Genomic DNA, 8,159 nt, shown 5'->3' with positions numbered 1-8,159 from the left:
TGATGTCATGAAACGCATAAGACATGGCCCTTTGAAAAGTTGCGTCGGCATTCTTGTTGATATTGCAACAAGATGATGGAGATTAGTGAAAAGAGTCGCCTTCACTAAGTGGGCCCGCAGGCAAATTATGGCGCAAGTCTATTTTTAGACTATGTCTATTTTTAGACATATGGATCATGTCTATGGATTGCAGGTTGCGGTTTATGGATGATTGGTCAAGTTGGGAAAAAATAGATGGACTTCTATTTTTGATCAAAGTGAGTGATCACAGTGTGAGTGATCAAAGTCTATTTTTAGACTGGCTGTAAAAAATAGAAAAGTCAAATATTATTGTCTCATAATAATATTTGGACTATAAACTTGATCTTATTCTCTTGGAGCACTTCAGTTTTAGCTACGGATGTGGCCCATGCAGCTGTCAGAAGGAAGTACACTTTTCTTATGAGTCAGTTGAGTTGTTGCATGCATGACTTCAGTTAGAACTCAAGTGAGTTGAGTTTAGTGGACTGGAGGTGCAGTTGATGGAGTTGTGTTCAGTTTAGCTTTGTTAAACTGGTTGTATTTAGTCTAACTGGCAAATAGACTAGAGATGAGTTGGGTGAATTAGTTATTAATTAATTCACAAGTTATTAACTCATAATACAACTAATGAATACATCAGTTAACTCAGTTGCATGTTCAGTTCAGCAGGGACAGGTGTTAGAGAATCAGATTGCTATCAGTTGTGACTATAGTTGTGCATCAGATCTTGCACAATCAAGGGATTGAATATGCCAATGAGTTTTCTCATGTATTTGCCCAGTATTGTAGCTTGTGCTCACGTCCAACATAGTGTGAGTGACTATTTGCAGGTGAAATACGAGTTTGGTAAGCCATTCTCATCAGTTCTTGAGCAGGTATTGAGCAACGGAGGTAGGCAAGCAGTGGAATAGATTTGGAGATCAGATCTGAGTTGTATTGTGTGTAACAGGTGAATCTGGTACTAGATTGCTTGTGATAAGCATTGTACTTTGTAATGTTACATGGTCTCAATCATTAATATACAGATAGTTGGGGTTTTTAGCGAGATGCTTTCCCCGAGTTACATACTATGTTAATGTGTGAATGCTCTTGATGTTTTATTGTTATTGATGTTGCTATATTGATGATCAATGTAGAGGAGCTTATGTATTGTGTATGTATTCCGCAATAGTACATGATCGGGATAATCTCTGTTGAATATGTGTTAAATTATTCAAAATTTCTACAATTCTTGAGTCCAAAAGGTAACTTGCAATAAGCAAATGTCCCCCATGGACAAATGAAAGCTGTTTTTTGATTTGATTGTATCCGGAAAACCATCCATAAAGGAGAATATTTCGCTGCCAGCACAATCATCAATAATTTGTTCGATATAGGGAGTTGGGTAATTGTCCTTTGGACAGGCTCGATTAATGTCCCTATAATCGATGCATAATCTTATTGTTCCCTGATTTTTGTTAACCGGAACAATATTCGATACCCAATCCGTTAACGGGATCGGATAAATGAAACCTGCTTTGAGTAATTTTTCAACTTCTGCTTTAATTGCAGCAACTTTTCTTGGGTGAATCTGGCGCAAACGTTGCCGGACGGGTTTAGCATCCGGGTAAGTCTTGATCTCATGAACAAAAATTGCGGGATCAATTCCTGGCATTTCCTCATAGGACCAGGAAAACACGTCGCGGAATTCTTGAAATAGGGCCTTATATATCTGAATTTCGTTATCTGTATACGAGGCACCTATATGAATGTTCTCAACAATTCCGGGCTTAACCGAAATGTCAATAGGAATAGTTCGAGAGATGTTTCCCAAATTTAACTCTGAATCAGGATGTTTCATGAGATTCTAAACTTCCTTGACATATTCAGTCGTAAAAATTGATGAGAAATCATTTTCAAAATGATCATTTTCAGGTAAAAACGAAGATCTGTGATGGAGATCGTCCCATGGTAAATCATCTACACATAGGATTTCACGAATTTTCTCGTCAGAGTGAACAAGTTCAGAAAACGTGATTAAATTTGAGGTTGATGTGAAAAGTGATTCCTCACGGACCACATTCATTAAGTCGATTTTGGTTGAAAATGAGTCGGTAAACGATTGCACAGCCTGATACGCAATTTCATATGGACTCAAAGGCATAGCATCACCAAATGAGTCTATCTCAGATTCAGAAGGAATGATCCAAGGATCATCATAAACAATGGTGTCTGATGTAATCATATGAATAGTTGCAAATGGAGACGATGCGTTGATCGGAGGAAAAGGAAAAGTTCCCACTAAACCGGCATCTTTAACTAGTCCTACTCCAACGTCCTTATATGGGATAGTCGTTTTACCGACATGCTGATTACTTTCCGAAGAGGTTGGGTCGGATGAAAAGTAGGCCAGCTGGTCTACTGTTACGATCTTTCCATTATGTGGAAACTTTATTACTTGAAAGATCGATGAAGCGACCGCTGTCATAGCGTAAGACCAACTTCGACCCAAGAGAAGGTCGTATTCTAGAGGGGCATCAACCACCTCCACATCTAGATTAACGGTTTTTCCTTCAACCCCTATAGGCAAATCCTGTAGAATGCCAAAAGGATGAAACCCACGGCCATCAAAGGCCTTTAGAATCGTCGGGGATTGATTTAGCAAAGGAGAACCAAGCGATCTCCAACACTGTATCGACATAATACACGTTGAAGCTCCCCCATCAATTACAGTCCGATGAATAGGCATGTTTTTTACTATCACTGGAATCTGGAAAGCCATTTGATGAGGTAAATGCGGTGTACTATTTTCTAGATCGAAAATTATTAGGTTCGAGTCCTGAATGTCAACAACTCCTATAGCCGACAAAACTAATTTACGTTGTGCTGGACATGATTGCAGCACCTCCAAAGCTGACATTGCTGAGGGTGAAACAGCTAAATCCTCAACAATGTTATAATTCTGAGCCACTCTCGCATGTGGATTGAAAGCTAACTTTCGAAGTATACCCTTGGCAGGCGGTTTGATTACCAAGTCTGGATTAGGTTTCTCGATCTGTAGTGGATCAGAACCAGGAGCTGAGGTTGATGGATTAGAATGAGAAGATTCTGCTTCTTTACCATCAACAGGACTTTCACTACCATAATCGTGTGATCGAGTCGCAATCCTAACATGGGACATCATCAGTATGGGTTCTTTATTGCATTCGAGGAGGAACCTATCATCTTACTGTCTTGAGTTGGAAAAGGATCCTTCAAAACAGCAGGCGTTTGGGAACCTTTGACAATCTTTGCAACCTCTACACGATGAGGGCAGTCTCTTGTAAAATGTTCTTCATCACAAATGAGACAAGGATAATGAGGTTTGCGTTTTTCATCATTGGATTCCGATTTTTCAGGTTTCTCCTTTGAATTTTTGTTTGTTTTATTCTTCTTCTTTCCTTTCTTCTTTCCACCGGATTTTGATTTGGCTGTAGATGACTCTACAACACGAATATCGGCGGAAATCTCTGCAGAAGAATCTCCTGTTGGGGAATCAGGAAAGGTTATGATAGGAGAAGAATTCTTGGAAGACTTCTTCTTACTTTTAGTATTAACCGTACCAATCATACCATCAGCGGCATGAGAGCCCGAAGGAGTTGCAGCGATTTAATTCTGCTTGGGAAGATCGGGGATTTTCTCGTCTAATGTACTTGACTGAGTATAGACCAAGTCAAGGTACTGTGCTTGAGCAATTACTTGCTCCTCAATAACAACTTCAGCTTTAGCTACATCTTTAGTGATCTTTGGCAACAAAGATTTTACAAACCACTCAGCCAAAATCTGATCCGGAATAAAAACCTTCACTAAACGTCATCGACATCTCCACTCATGAATATGGTCTGAAATGTAAGTGGATGTCGATTGTTTTAACGAAGTTAACAATTCCGTGCCATTGTCATATCAGACTGGCAACTGAAAATGAGTTAAGAACGAGGTAGCTAACTGACTAAAATTATAAAAAGTGCCTCGTGGTAACTCAATGTACCACTTGGCCGCAAGACCAATTAGAGTGCGCTGGAAAAGTCTAAGATGGATTGAATCATCTGAAATAGAGTTAGACGCACACCAGAGGTGGTAAGTCATCACATGGTTCGACGGGTCCTCTCCTGATTTGCCTTCGAACTTACGAATGTCACTGGGAAACTTATTCGGCATTGGCGGCCAAAACGGAAGATAATTAATGGGATCGTTCGTTAGGCGTGACAAGTCAGGTAAGTCTTAAGTTGCGATAAATGGTAACTGACGATTAGGGTCTCCAAAATTCTGGGTCATGAGACCAGCCCCAGGAGGAGGATATCCAGGATAACTTGGAATAGGAATTGCATTTGGGATATTGTATCCTCCCTGAAAACCAGGATTAACTGGACCGTACTGGGGTTGTTGAGGTTTTTGATAAGTGTACCCAGGGTACGGTTGATACTGATAGACTGGTTGCTGCACAGCAGGACCGAATTGGTACTATCCCTGGTACGGTTGATAAGTAAATTGTGGTTGACTTGTGACAACCGTACTTGAACCAGGTTGTCCCACAGGTATCTGAACCGAAGTTTGAATCGTGGATCCAGACGGTGGTAAAGATGTCTGAGGAGTAGATACAGGAACAGTAGAAACCAGAGTTGTCGATACTCCAGAAGCAGGTGGGGTAGATTGAACAGATGTTGCGGCAGTTGTAGCAGTCGTTTGAGGCGGAGTACGAGGCGTACTAGGTCTAGGCTGAGAAACTACCGAAGGTACAGAAGTTTGAATGTTAGACTGGACAGGTTGCTGGGGTGTACCAGGAACTAAGGGTTGTCCAGTTTGAGATGAAAACTATACATTTGGCTGCAACACCTGTTGAGTTCGCGATAAATCCCACACTAAATTCATTCCGGGATATGGACCCATAACAGGTTGAGAATACTAAGGACCATAACCAGGTTGAGGGTAGGATTGATAATTCAAAGGTACATTTCCCGTTCCTTGAACATACGATTGATCGAAGGTTGGTTGGAAACCTTGGTTCAGGTACTGACCTTGGGGTTGATACCCTTGAAGCACGCACTGATACTGGGGTTGACCTTGAGGTATAAATTGATACTGGGGTTGACCTTGGGGTACATATTGAGTCTGGGGTTGACCTTGAGGAACGTACTGTCCCATAGGTATGTATTGTCCTTGAGGTTGCCCTCCAGATGTAAATTGGGTACCTTGAGGTTGCCCCCAGGCAATAATTGAGGCTGCCTCCTAGGCTGTAACTGGCCACCTTGAGGTTGGGGATTGGGAATAGAACCTGACATCATGAGAATGTCTTCTACACTCAACGGCTTAGTACCATTGCTTCTAGTTAATAACCCTTGTTCAATGGGTTGAGGAGATGCTCCCGAAAAAGTACCAGAAAGTGACTGATACCCAGAGGGAACAGAAGGACCACCGTACAAAAAGGATTCGGGCGATTGAGTAAACATGGATGACTGTCTTAACATATTTAATGGAGGATAATAACCTCTAGGTGTTGGGTGATAAGGAGCGCGAGGTGGTGAAAAATTTAACCCTGATTTTTCTAAGAAATTTGTCAAAGAAAGATACCAACTACTGCTCCTAGGTGGACTGTAAAAAATTGATTCACACTCCCTTAGCTCAATAACAGGTTGATTTTCAGGGATAGGGATGCCTACTTCTTCTTCCAGAGTAGCAAGTTCTTCAATAGCAATAAGTCTAGAAGGAATATCTTGGGTGATTAGTCTTTCTACCCTAGGTGAACCAGGATCACCAGAAGCTGGAGAAACAAACCCTGATGTCGGAGTAGCAACAAATTCACTTTCAGGCTTGGATATTTCAGGTTCCTCACCTATATCACTAGTAGATGAAAGGCTACCAGTTACTTCAGAAACAGACACTGACTGTGGATTATAATCTGCCACTAACGTTTGAAAATCAGGATGTATAATCAAAGAAGATTCTCCTTCTTCAGGTGACCCAACTCTACTGTCTCTAGGAGTTACGAGGACTTTCAAGCCTTCAAGCTGGCTCGGGACTTCTTCAGGAGGTTGGCCACGAAGTCTAAGGGACTTCCTCAATAAATCAGCCACGGTTAAAACATCAGGAGGTTGGCCCCGAAGTCTACAGGACTGCCTTGGTAATTCAGCCACGGTTAAAAACTTTTAACTACTTCACACACAAACAAAGTAAAATCTCAATGACAACCACCTAAAGCCTCTAAAGAACCAAACAAATTTGAATCACACGCCTAAATAATCTAGGAGATCAAACACACAAATAGTAACTTTTCGTACTGAAAACACTAGTTGGTGATGAAGTCCAACATCGCAGAGTTCAATACAGAAATGGCGGTTGGAACAGTTACCCCGGAAACCTGCTTAATGAATAGACTGGCACAAGTTCCTCCTCTTAACCATATCGAGTGAATAGAACCCCCCAGAAAATCCAAGTGATTCTAGCTGAAATCTGCTCCAGGTACAGTGGGATCTTCCCACCACTGTCACCTCAGGAAGAATCCTAAAGAATACAGCCACTAATGTTACCAACTGAAACAAATATACCTGGGGGAACAGTCTACGATCCGATACGCACGCAAGGGCAGAGTAGCAAGCTCAATCCCCTTGAAGGCTCCTTGACATAATCCAAGGTTTACCAACAAGTGACCCCAGGCTCCTCGACAATGGTTATTCCGAGGTTTACCGTTTTTAATACGTGAATATCTGGCGTCGTTCCCAATGAGAAAGGGTTGATTCCTACACTGGTTCAGACACGATCTCGTGCTTCTCCTTTAAGAGGAGCTTTCCCAGAGCATAAATGCAACAATTTGATTTCTTCCCTACCACAAGATACATCTACTTGTTTGTTTTTACTGTCTTGGAGAGTTAATTACTCTCCTACTCCAAGACACTAGCCTAAGCTATGTTGGTGTATGAGAGCCCTAGAAATAAAAATGTTTCTAGATGAATTTTACTTTAAGCGTTATTTTTTATTGGTTTTTATTTGAGTCAAAAGGTGCGGAGGCAAAACTCGTGGTATGAAGACTCGACCCAAAATCACTAAAAATGCACCTAAGATGATTTAAACAATCTTTTCTCTTCGATGAACTTCTAGACTAAGAAAGAGTTTGAGAATGCAAATACTTTGTAAACACAAATCCTTCTTAAGAAACAAATTAAAAGAAGAGCTTTTGTCCTTTCCAATGCACTCAAAACGAGACAACTAGTTATTTCACAAAAATTTCCCTTTTTCGTTTCAAAGCACTTAACCACTACAGAAACAAACTTTTTTCAAAAGAGATTTTTTATAAAACACTCAAAACTATGCAAATGACTAACTTTGAGATCTATAAACTATAAAAACCTATTTGAAGTCAAAGCTTACAAAGTGTCTTTTTGAGGATGTTTTACTTAGCTAAATGTGAGCTAAGGACTAATTTATGCAGAATCACAATTAGTCAAAGAACAACCAATCTTTCGTTTCCTTTTTTAAAAATGAAAATCCAAACTTTTAAACACAAGCTTTTCGAAGTTTTGTAAAGAGAAAACTCAAAGCGGATTCCTCAACAAAGGGGGGATTTCATAAATGGTCAGACTCATAAGAAGACTGGCAGAAACCAAGGTGATCTGAGGTCCCTACAGCTTCTAAGCTCAGAGCCACTACACAACCAAAATGAAAAAACAAGCCCAACAAGCAAAACTCCTAGGAATTTCACCTAAAACCCTAACACTAATGAAATCAACCTAAGGAAGGCTTCTGACAAGTTATATGCAAGTCTGGGTAGTGGATAACAATTTCTAAAAAACAACTAAGCTGATTAACAGAGGAAATCTTAGGTTTGTCAAAATTTTGACAGGGTCCGCAGGCCCATAGTTAACATAGGTGCGGTCCCGCTCTGTGCTAAAAACCAACTTGCGGATAAGTACGCACTGTGTCAAAAGGATAGGGTGCGGTCCTCTCCCAAAGCTTATGAAAAACGAAAAATAACCCTGGATCTACAAACTCTACCCAATTTTACACACAACAAGCCAAAAACAGAAACACTAACACAGTTTCTCAGGTCAAAGTAAAAAGAAGGAAAACAATCAATGTCCCCAGTATGGTCGCCATTTTTTCACACGGAATAAGTCGATCTTGTGGAC

This window comes from Pinus tabuliformis, chromosome 2_2 (genome assembly GCF_031772625.1).
Source record: "Pinus tabuliformis cultivar Carrire ecotype Pingquan chromosome 2_2, CPIR1, whole genome shotgun sequence".
Lineage (NCBI taxonomy): Eukaryota > Viridiplantae > Streptophyta > Pinopsida > Pinales > Pinaceae > Pinus > Pinus tabuliformis.
Note: the sequence above shows the minus strand (reverse complement) of the source record.